Raw genomic sequence first — 12,815 nt, forward strand, 5'->3', positions numbered from 1 at the left:
AAATGACACCGGTAGCCCGCTCTGTTCGGCAGGGCTGTTTGTTTCACGCACCTTCGCCCGCAGGCCCCTCTGCTGCGCTCAGTTGGGTGGTTTTTTTTTTTTTCGTTTTTTGTTTAATCTGCGTCACATTGGTAACGACTGAAAACAGTAAAGCAAAGGAGTCTCACTCTGATTTAAAAGAAAATTGTCTTCTTTTTGTGAGGTTTTAGATTACTACTAGTTTGAGCCCCGTTATATTAGACTAAAATTAATAGATTAATGATATTAATTAAGTACCTGACAGAGTATTTACCTGCCTTAGAAAGCCGACTAATCATATAGGGAGTCTGTGTTACCTTATTTGGAGAAACTGTTGTTTCTCCATTACGATGAAAACATGCTGGTGATCTTCTTTTCCTTCTGGGGTAAAGGGCATAAAAGTTTTCATGGCATGTAGGCCTTGTTTATACAACGTTTAAAGCACAAAAGTCAAATGTTGGGCTAAAGCTTGGTCCCTTTTTTGTGAAAGGAGTGCGTCATCCTCTCTGAGCGTAGACGATCTCTGTCGCTGCTGGTTTTGACAGCGGTAGGGGAGCTGCTGAGGAGAGCGGAGGACCCGTGTGGACCACAGCTTGCTGTAGCAGCGGCTGAGTGGGGGGGGCGGACACGCACCAGCCGGACACAGACTCTGAAACACACACACCTACCCACAACACACACGCGCGCCTCTCTCAGCGTTTTCAGCAGCATCAACACACATTTCACTGACGGGGTGGAGGAAACAACAGTCGGGTTGCAGAAAAAGGTGAGTGTTTCTCATCTCTTTTGCTTCTTTAAAGATGGAGTGGGGGGTGTGAAGGAGGGGGGTGTCTTTATTCTTTCACCCCCCCCCCACGACATAATAATGAATAATGGTGCAGCGAGTGTGTCAAGTCTTGTCATCTGCCGCGGTGTCCCTGTGATGCTGGCTGGTCCAGGATGCCCAGGTTTGCGGTAATACAGCAATATGGACGCCCGGTATTATTTTGGATGCCGCCGAGCATGAGGCAGACGTTGCAGTGCGTGCACTAGCCGCACTGCATCTTGAGGAGCAGTAGCATCAAAGCCACAGGAGGGGAGGGAAGGCGGTTTGTCGGTGGGCCCTGGCGCTGAATGAAGCTGCTGGTGCAGCAGGGTCGGTGCTGCCGGCCGGTGCGGGCAGGCCCGTGAAAGCGCTGAGCGGATTACTTGATGTCTGCTGGTGATGCTGCCAGCTGTAGCTCAGCTCCCCCCCCTCCTCCCGGTGTCATTTGAAGTGTTTTGACTTAAAGGGAAGCTTAAGCCGCCCTTGATTTCATATCAGAGATTTTGAGATGTAGGGTAAGAGCTGGACTGATTATAGTCGATAAAACGAAACCATTCTACATGAGTTTGGAGGACAAAGGCACCCAGAGACGAGGACAGCCTTTAATATTTATCAAGATTTGCTTGAAATATACATCAGCAGTCATATTAGACCCAATGGTATTATTATTATTACATCAGCTAAAAAAAATGTTGTTCACCTTGCCATATAATTGTAATAGTAGCATTTTAGCCGTCCTTTGTCATTAACGATTAGTGAATATTACTGAGCAAATGTTGGCCATGTTCTAATGAAATTGTGAGTTGGAAGTTTGTTAAGTTTGTGTAGACGGTTTAACACAAAATGCTGTAAAATGTAGAAATCTATGATTCTCAGTGAGTGCACCTGAATACTGCAAAATGTGCATTTAGAAATAAAGAATACTGCAGTCATTGAAGGATTAGACAGCGCTCCAACATCAGTAGGAATGTGAGCGTTTCTGCCATTCATCTAGAAATATTACAATTGTTATGTGAGTGCTTTGTGTGTTTGCACTTTGTTAGAATGGTGTGATGCAGTGTTAAGGGTTAGTTATCAATGGGCCATGATGGTGTAGATGCTGTAGTGATCATCTGCTTGAAATGAAATGTGCAATACAGCAGGGAGTTGTGACAAAGCTGATGTCCTGCCGCAGTCCAAGAAAGACAAGAAACTGAGTTTAGGGCACGTGGGGGACGACATGTGATTTCACTGTGGGGATTATGGTAGGCATACTAAAAAAAATAGTATAATGCATCCAAACAGCTGTCAGTATTATACATTAAAGCGTAGAATCCATACAGCACATTTCTGCTGTTGTATAAATGTAGGCAGGATGAAAAGTAAATAATTATTTAAATTCTACTAGTTCTGACTGTAATTTAACAGACAAGTTGCTTACAGTGTGTGACTACAGATGTGAATGTGCTGGAGACTGAAGCTACAGCTTGGCTTATAAACCAAAGTCTGTTGGTGGATGAGATGGAGGTGGAGCTGAATAAACAGAACGTATTTGCTATAACAGCACAAGTGTGGGAGAAAAGTTGATATAGCATAGTATCGCAGTATTTTGCATGGCGATGTATCGATACAGGAACACCAAATAGCAGTATTTTTTAAAATAAATTTGATTTCTCTGTGAATATTATGAACAAGAGGGCTCATCTCATGCACCGCTATCCTGGGCTAATGTTAGTTAAGCAAATTTACTTTAAATCGGCTCAGCTGAAAAACCGTCAAACACTGCTGTCTCCTAATTCAGAGCAACCTAATAGTTCAGTCACAAGTACCACTTTTGATTGTAATTGCACAGGTTGCTTGATAGGAGGCAACATTTCTGCAAACAGATGCAGTTTGACATAATTGTAACAGTTAAATGTGAATATCTGTCTATATAGATATGATAGACAGAAATGTAGATAACAAATATATGTAGATAGAAAATATGGGATTTTTGACAATTTATCACAGTTAATTGTTGTATTATCAGGAAGAAATTGCATGAAATTGCTAACGTGATCCCATTCTATTGCAGATTGATATGAGACTGATATCAGATATCTAATGTTGATATTTTATTAAATAAAGTATTGATATTTTGACTGAGCGTATCACAAAATGTTAAAAATCCCCATATTATCATAATATGGGGATTCACGAATGAAATATTGTGATAGTGTTGTGTTGTGGGATTTCCACCTCTACATAATATAGACTCAAATGTAAATGCAACGTAATGTAAATGACTGCGAGCCTGATTTGCTTATTCATTGTGATTTCAAGGAACTGAGCCCAGTCTCCCTGTTATGCAGTAAAAAAAAAACAAGCAGTGCTCTTTGCAAAATTAGTGTTTAATTAAATGCATACATGCTTGTTGTATATGCTGCAGAAAGTAACCAGTGACTTCCACACCTGGCTGCAAAACAGTCCATGAGTGGGTAGAATCCTTTTGGAGGCAATAAGAATGGCACTGTGTGTCATTGTGGAATTTAAAGTGTGAGTTTTGAGGGAGTTTTCCACGGGGTGCTAACATTTGCAGCATACATCTGCTCTTGTTTCAATGCTCTGTGATTCAATTTGATGCCGTGTGACCACTCTGACCCAGGGGCACATCCAAGTGGGGGGCCATGGGGGGCACTGGCCACACCCAAAATTTGCTGACTATCTGAAGATGGTAATAATTTTAGTAAACGTGAGCACAAGCGAGAGTAAGACAGCCTACAATGAGTTGAAACACTAACTTGTTATTTATTACTACATATGCAATTTTTGTCATTCGTATTGTGTCACTTTGTACATCCTTCACAATCTTCTGTTTTTGGTGTGCCACCCCAATATTTTTGTAGCCCCCAATGGTCACCCCTATGAAAAAATTCTGAAAAAACTGACCCTGCATAAGAAACTACTTTAGAGCACAGAAAATATTTGCAGGTTTAATAATTGTTGCAGTGAACAGGAAGCCTATAATTGTGTTGTGCGAGGCGGCACCAGAATGCTAATATCAACCTGCTAACCTACATTTCGAAAGCTCCAGTCAGCATTTAACTCTCTGTTCTTTTATAATCTCCAGGAAAACACAGCGAGAGCTGAGACTGCAAGAAAACATATCTAACTTTAACTACCTTTAAGGTTTTAATTTCTTCTAAAACGTACATGACGAAGCTCTCTGCAGTTATACGATCTCCTGTCAAAGCCAGCCCATGTTAGGACACAGAAAAAAAACACAGGTGAGAATTAATAGAAAGCAAAAGATTGGACACAGTTGTAACTGACAAGTACCGAATTATAGTAAAGCTTTTCACTGAAAACATTTTGACAAGTCACAGCACGGAAAAGCACAGGTTTGCAAAATGAAATGAAAAGTCTGAACTACATTAAGACACTTGAATATAACAGTACCGCTATTACATATCACCTCAGCTTTTATATGACGAGTCAACGATTCCTTCAGGTCCTTTTCTCTTTATTGAAAAATGTTACCTAAAATAATCTTCTCTTTTAAAAGTAGTGAACACCGGGTTTGTTTAAATGTTCTTGCAGCTGTAAATAGTGTTATAATAGTAGTACTATATTTGTTATCCCATGGCATGGCAGGTGTTGCATGTTGGCACTGTGGGTGAGCTTTTCCCCCATGAGACATCAGACGACATAGCTCCAGTCTCCTGTGAAAACTCCCCGGCTTGTCAGAGCAGTGCCAGCACTGAGCCATTACTCATGGCAGATGCACTGTCACCATCACTCTCCTGCTCTCCCATTTATCCACAGCCCATTAGACGAGAAGTCGGGCGATGGACCTCGAAGTTTTGGTTTAGGTGTATTCTCATTCTAACCGCTGTCGACTTAAATGATCGAACGATCTAGAAACCAGAGACAGGTGCGATATTGTTTTCAGACTGATTGGGGATCAGGGTTCAGGTCATTTTCTGAAAAGGTTTTCTTTTCCATAGTATAGCTGTGATTAAAGCTTGAGGGTATTACAGTGGAAAATAACCTCAATAAGAATTACAGGCATAATTAGGTCAACTTTTAAAACCAGAAAAATGAATGAAGAAAGAATATGTGTGTATGAAGCGAATGGCCACTTTGTTAGATACACCTGTTCAGCTGCTCATTAACTAAATTATCCAAACAGCAAATCACATGGCGGAAACTTAGTGTATTTAGGTATGTAGACATGATAAATGTGACCTGTTGAAGTTCAAATTGGGCTTCAGAATGGGGAAGAAAGGTCACTTAATTGACTTTGAAAGTAGCATAGGTGTTGGTGGCAGACTGGCTGTTCTGAGTATTGCAGAAACTGCTTATTTACTGCGATTTCCCCCACACAGTCAACTCTATGGTTTACAAAGAATGGTCAGAAAAAGAGAAAAAAATGCATGAATGCACATCATGTTAAACCTTGAAGCAGGTGGGCTATAGCAGCAGAAGACCACAACTGGTACCACTCAAGTCAGCTAAGAAGCTGAATCTGAGGCCATGGTTTACACAGCCTCACACACACAGCCTACCCAAGTGTTGTTGTTGACTATGTTCATTCTATCTGAAGCCTTCAACCATCTTCTGATGGCGACTTCCAGCAGGATAGCACACCGTGTCACAAAGCTCAAATCATCGCAAAATGGTGCCCTGAAAATGAAATCCGTTCACTGCACTCAAATGGCCTCGAAACTCACCAGATATGAATCCAATAGAGCACCTTTGGAATGTGGTGGGAGAGGAGATGCACCTGTGGGATGTTGTCATGTCAGTATGGACCAAAATGTGTGAGGAATGTTTCCAGCACCTTGTTGAATTTGTGCAATTAAGAATTAATATTGAAGGCAAACGAGATCCAACCTGTAAAGCAAAGTGCAACTAATAGTAATGATGAATTAATATAGTACATTTATGAAACATTTCAGCCTCTTAATTTAATTTAATTTAATTTTTACTTTGCCATTTTTTAGGTTAATGTGATTTAATTAGTGACAAAATAATATGTTAGCATTATTAATACATTTTCAATTTTTTTTCATAAACTTAATTGAATCCCATTGAAAAAAATTACATTTACAGTTTCCTAATTTCAAATGTCTTTGAATTCCTGTTCTTGTTCTAACAGATCCAATTATTCCATGAAAAATAAAGAAAAACATTGTAAAAATTACATTTTATAATCATAAACCTTGAAAAATAAACTTGTCTGTTGATTAGTTGTTAAATTCAACTGGAAAAACATACAAGTATCCTACTTTAACTATTATGAGGCTCCCATAGGAGAGCTTACATTATGACCTCCAGTATGTATTTGATGTGTCATGTTTCTTTTAGAATTGGTGTTTAATATATTGAAATTGGAAACAACAAGGAAACATTGCTTCTTTTGTTAAATTCGTTTACAGAGATTGTTTTTTTCTTGCTAATACTACATAAGAACAATAAAGTATTCAGGTGCACATACTAATGAAGTCACAACAGGAGCATCTTGGGGTTTTGTCTTCAGACCAGATTTACTCATTCGTGCTGTGGAAGCTGCAGCCGAATGAACACAATTAGCATCATAGTACATCATAGATCCTTTGGTACTCTGTGGGTTAATAGCACCCTGCGGCGATGGTGGGGCGGGGTGGGGGAACATAAACATCACCCCTCATCTTTGCTGTACCGCTTGGCTCATGGCTGAATGTGTCTGGGTGGCTGTTTTCATTAAGGGATTGGAACACATGAAAATTAGCATCAATGGTTGAAGATTGATGAATTAGAGAATGGGGGCAAGTTAAAGCCAGGGCTGGAGGGTGACACATAGCTTCTGCTGGAAGGTCTCTGATAGAGCAGATGCTAGTGTTCTCCTCTCCTTTTTATACAAGACAGATGGTTTTGTAATTGAGTGTGTGTGTGTGTGTGTGTGTGTGTGTGTGTGTGTGTGTGTGTGTGTGTGTGTGTGTGTGTGTGTGTGTGTGTGTGTGTGTTTTCCATTTTTGGAATATGATGTTGTTGCGGGAAGATGGAAGAGACCCAGTTTTGCTCAGTGAGGGGCTTTGAGGACTACAGCAAATACGCTGTGTTGTGTCAAGCAGATCTGATTTTCTGCAAGACTAAATTCAAGTATTTGATGTCTTGCTAGCATAAACACCAAGCTAGAGCTTAAATTAAAAACTGAATCTCCAGCTAAGGGAGGGCGATATCTTGATTCGCCTTGATATCTTTGATTGTGTCTTGTTTTGTGATCAACTCAATAAGTTGCATCTTTCCAACTGTAGTAGGGTAGACAGTGAGCTAGAACCAGATTTTCATTTAAACAAGTCAGTCGTTCAAGCTAGACATATGACAATGGTGTCTACTTGCAGCTACCAGTAGGCACCCCCCCTCCTAAACCTACCTGACCCCTTTGAAAATGAGATGTTATATCTCAAGAGGCTTAATGCATTTTTAACTGCTCAGCAGACTGCATTCAGTGATAAACATTTAGGTTATGAAGGAGACATCTGATGGTTTTCTTAAAGAAATTCAAAATCTCCAGTGTTGAATGCCATGGATAAGCTGCTCATGCAGGTTTGAAGCATGTTCTTTATGTTGTACAAAAATGGTATTTTAAACCAAACTGTGATATTTTTCCAACTTTAATCAAGTGGTTTTAATTCAGAAAACAACGCCGATCTAACAGCGAGTTAGATCAAAATACAAAATACTGAAGTCCAAAAGACAAGTCTTGAACTTATGTACAGCTTTGAGAGTTGGTTAATTTACTCCTTTTCCACATATGCGGTCTATTTTTATGAACTTTGTTGCCCTTCTTGCATAGAAAAAAAATGGCTAACTTTTGATTAGCTGAGAGAATGAAACAAGGTCTTATTATGCAGAGACAGCCACCTACTGGCACTATGAGACTGATAATAGTAGATAATGTCTATTCACAGGGCTGACAACATCCAAACCAAGTGGCAGGGACCCTGTACAGAGTTACACACAGAAAACAATATTGTCCTAACTGATTTATGGGCAGGCTGATATTATTGGCTAATATTAAATATTTGCCGATTTGTTGGTATTTTTTAATGTAAATAATTTAATGTAAAGAAGAGAAAGGAGAAATACCATTCAACCATGTTATAAGGGTTGATGTTGCATACTTTGTCCACAAGACAATACATGTTTGGAATGTCACAAAGACAACAACCAGTAAATCCAAGCAGAGTCAGGCAAAGCATATATCTCTATCTCTATATATAGGCCGATATATCAGATTTTTACATCACCAATTATCAGTATTGGTATTGTTCATAAAAAACCTAAATTGATATCGCTCTGCAAAAAAGACACAGCTACAGCACAGAGAGCTTAAAAGCCTTTCGTGGAATTTGAAAAAAAAAAGTTAAAAATATTTATTAATTGAATTGTGAAATGAAAGGAAAGAAAAGAGAAATGGGAAGGCACAATGCTGGAGAATAGAGTGAAGGAGCACAACAAGACTAAGATTAATAAAAAGGATACATGGCATAGCAATCTTGAACTCCTGGCTCACATGTATACACACATATTGAATCCTGTATGTGTCCACTAATATAGTAACACAACAATCAAGGCTAAATGATAATCAATAATGACTTTTATTTGCCCCTGTCACTATCTGCCCCTCAATATTCTTTCAGGCCCTTTTGAATAGAAAGCAATCAGTAGGTGTGACCCTGCTTGTAGACTGCAGGTGAGTTGCTTGTGGGGATCAGGTGGGCAACAGATGGTAGAGTGGGTGAGAGCAGATGAGTTGCCAGACTGGTGGTAGATGTCACTTGCTGAGTGTAAAAAAAAAAAAAAAAAAAAAAGTCCAACATGTATTTCTGAAGGGCTGATTTGATTTCATATACTGAGACATATGCACAGTAAATTTAGATATGATTATCTTCACAATATAGCAGATGTCTCCAGATCTCTCAAAACCACATATATTTCTACTTTTGACAAACTAGAAATTCTTCCAGTTCCTCTAATTCCTAAAGTTTTTTTTAAAATATACTGTTAAGGAAACAAAGGAAGCATGCTCAAATCCCGGCGGTGTGAGTTTAATTCATTGTATAGGCAGCTTAAAAATAAAATTAGCCCCAGGCAGCCGAATCTTTGTCACAGCTCTAAAATGATTAGTAAGGATTTAAGTCAAAGAAGCCATTAAAGAACCTCTTTTATCGCACCAGACATCCAATTGGTTCAAGGCACCAGCATCACATGACAAGTGTGAACCAACCAGCCTTAACAATGACTAAGGCTGTATTTATAGGGTATAATTGAATCTGGCAGCTTTTAACTACATATGCAGCCGCAAATAACTGCATCATCATTTTATATAGGAGTGGATTAATTTTATCCTAAAGTTTTCATACTTGATTTGCAGACTGTGTAATTATGCATTGCTTTTTAAGCGCTTTCACTGACCTGAATCAGACAGTGCTCTTACCACACCTACACCAGCCCGAGTAGCCTACACCGCATGGAAGACTGGAGTCGTTTCCTCAGGAGAAAGTGAGCCCGGTCCCAGTTGCTCGTGGGGGTTACTCTGAATTGAGCGTCTGCTAATCGTCATTATAGGAGTGGTAGAAGCGTCTTTGGTTCAGTGGAGCCCGCATATGTCCTCAACCCTGCTTGTCTGACCGCAGAAGAGCCTGGAGAAAGGCTCTTCTGAGCACTCCTTCAGTAAGAGTGCTCGGCTTGGACTGAAAGAATGGCTTTGTGGAGAAAAATAAACTGTGCAGTGAGCAGATGAGGAGGATCGAGAAGACAAGCGGTTCTCAGTGTGGAAAAGCTATCCATCAGCAGACTGATAAACCTATTAAAGACCCTCAAGTTTGTCGGCCTTGAAGATAAGAGATAAAAAGAAAGGCATCTGTCATGTTAATATATGAATATATATCTTTTAATACTTGTTTATTCAAACTGTAATTTTACTTGAACCGGATGAGTTATATGCTCAGATGCTTAAACTGCACTATGGAGAGACTGGAAATCCCCATGCTGTTTGAACCAACACAGATCTTCTTTTGTCACCACAATAACATATATTGCAAAGGTACAGAGTTGCATTTAATCTGCTAATGCAAAATTACATACTCTTTTCTATTACAATTGCTAGAAAAATTACAACAAATATACAATTTTACCTAAAAATATGCTTTTATGATCATGCTTTTTTGTGCACCAGTCCATTTAAATGTACTTCCAGCATATTTGTTAGGTTAGCTGACTTGATGAAAACCAGGCTGCAGAGTCTGACTTGCCGGAAAAGAAGAAGTCATGTCCCTTTTTTCTTACTCAGCATTATTTTTATGCATTTGTGTGACTGCATTTATACGTCAGTAGCATTTCCCATCAGCGAGAAGGCTGCAGACTGTGACTCTAGCTGCTCTGACCTCTCTGTCTCCTTTACCTTCATAGCTGCTGAGCTGGTGTATTTTAGGACTGCCAGTTACTCTGTATTGTCCTTTCAGTGCCAGGTTGTGTTACTCACCTTGGCTGACAAATGCATCATTGGCTATTGTCATAGCACTTTATCTTATTGGAGCTTCACAGACAGAAGAGAAGAACACTTTAATAGAATATGTCTCTAATGTATTGATTTTATATTTTGCTTTATTCTGCCTTAGTTGCTTCTGATAATGCACATCTGTTCAGCAAGAAGCAATTTTGTGAATCTCAGTGGCTGATACTGATCAAAGGATTAAACAGATTACAATCAGGCAGTTTCCTACTAAATTAGCTACTAGATCTTCTGCAGTCTTTTGATCTTTTGTATATCTGTTCTGTGGGAAAGAGATAACCATGAGGCCTCTGCTGCTTGTAATGCTAAGATATAGACCGCAGATACTCACAGGAAGATTGAGATCAGACAAGCTACCTCCACGTAAGCAAACTGTATGATATGCTAACTATATATACTATAATATATAGCTATAAGTAAACTTCCTGTCCTATAACAAAATAATAGTGTTGGTGGTACTGGAAAGAGCTACAAAAATTAAATGAAAATGAGCTGCTGTACATCCACCTTTACCTGACATATTTTACCAAATAAAAGAAGGTGCAACAGATTTATATCATTATAAATTAAATTTGTATATTAAACATGTTAGTGACTTGCACCATATTCCAGTATAATTTTTACTTCATCAGATAACAGGACATCAATCCTTTTCTCTTTTCCACTCACCCCCATAATTTTCCTTGGAACTGCTTTGATCGTTTGCTAATACCGAGACTGCTGGCTTGTGGCTGGCTCTGAACCCTGGGTAGCTTTAGCCTTAGCCACTTTGTGTCTGTTAACTTCTTTAAAATTTTGCTTTTCAGCTGGGTGAAGGTGATTAGGTTTGCTGTTACAAACTCTGTATGTTCTCTCACAGTGAGGAGCTTCCATGGTAACGACATTTCTCTGTGACTGTGCACTCTGCTAGTTGTATCATTGTACATGCCTTACGACATCATCACCAGTCTGGGCTAAGAACACTGGAAATCATCCGATTGCGGTCTCTGCTCGGTCCGTCGGTGCATCTCTATGTACCAGTATTTTTTAAGTTGAAAAAATAATGACTTTAATTTTAAGTTATGTAAAGCTTTTTTCTTCCAGCTGATATACGTCATATATTGTTACATATCTTCCTTTGGTAATTCTCTCAACAGAAGAAAAGTAACGTTATGAATTATGGGTTTTGAATGTATCCACATTATTTAAATTATAACTGCTTCCATGACTGGAGGGACTGCATACATCTCTGCACTTCTCTGTTTGCCGAGCATTCTTTTCCCCCTTGTGTCCTTCCAAGCGTTTTCCCACCGTATGCACACTGCTGGTATTGACCCTCTACCCACTCCATCTCTCCTCCACTTTCAGCTCTGATCTGTGAATCACAAAGCCTATTTAACCTTTATTCACTGGCTGCAAGCTGGGGTTTTTTTTTTACTTGTTTGTTTGTTTGTTTGCTTCTAGTTTTATGGAAATGTTGTAGAATGTGGCTTTTGGCAGTCCAAATGTGTGTGCTGTATATCATGTGGAGCATTTAACCATAAAGATTAAAAATTCTTCCCCTTTAAGCTATTAAATGACAGCCTAAAAGACCCCAGGTTGTGATAAATGCAAAGGCACAGGAAACCACTGTTGCTTTGTTATATATTATTTCAAGCCAGGCATCCGTTACAGCTATGTGATATACCAGCTGCAAGATAGTCAATCCACAAAAGGACCCTCAATAAGTGGAAGACCAGCTACATTTCTAAAGCCGGTATCATGTACTTTTCCCATGGTAAGCTCCTCTGGGTACACACTCATATAGGCAGGTAACACAAGCTATCAGGTGACAAGGGAGTGTCCTGTCAGGGTTGGATCACATTAACCGTCACTTTTTCGGTCAACAATGATAACAGCTACTAGTGCCATATCAGTGGTGTTATTATGGCCTTAATACCATACTCCTGGATTTTGTCATATTTCCTTATCCATTTGCCAGTGTTTATAATTTCTTTCAAAGCTGGTTATTTGAAAGAAGGCATGACTAAAAGAGTGTGTACCTTACATTAAAATGTAGCTCATTATGATTAAAAGACAGGATACAACACTCTTTGTGACATCACGCTCCTACCATTGTGGATCCTGTGTTTCATAAATATTGCAGCATTGCCTGTGCTCCTCCATCTTTACCTTTGTCTTTGCCTCTGGGCATAAAAAGTGAGAGAAATCTAAATATTTGCCATTTATTGAAATACAGTATATTATGGCCAGTTTGAGCATTTTGTCTAATTTTTAATAGATTTATTAAGAAAAAGACTAAAACACTGTTTGACCATTAAAGAAGACCTATTAATCTGATTTACTGCTCCATATTAGTGTACTTGAACTCTACTAGATTTAGCGATCAAAATAACCCATACTGATTTCATATTGGGTCTTTATGGAACTCCTCAGTTCATCTGTCTGAAACAAGCCCCCCTTTTCCGCTTCCTTTCAGCCAACTTTCTTTTC

At 39.2% G+C, this 12,815-nt stretch overlaps 1 protein-coding gene across 11 annotated transcripts in view; it reads left to right on the forward strand.

Annotated features, from left to right (window-relative positions):
- The first annotated feature begins 576 nt into the window (after nucleotides 1-576).
- nrcama (neuronal cell adhesion molecule a) overlaps nucleotides 577-12,815 on the forward strand; it is a 64,680-nt gene continuing 52,441 nt past the window's right edge. For all 11 annotated transcript variants that reach the window (XM_063501263.1, XM_063501271.1, XM_063501273.1 and 8 more), the window contains exon 1: nucleotides 577-784. The gene's annotated coding sequence lies outside the window, so the exon portion shown is untranslated. The remainder of the gene's footprint in view (nucleotides 785-12,815) is intronic.

This window comes from Pelmatolapia mariae, linkage group LG17, assembly GCF_036321145.2.
Source record: "Pelmatolapia mariae isolate MD_Pm_ZW linkage group LG17, Pm_UMD_F_2, whole genome shotgun sequence".
NCBI classification, from domain to species: Eukaryota; Metazoa; Chordata; class Actinopteri; order Cichliformes; family Cichlidae; genus Pelmatolapia; species Pelmatolapia mariae.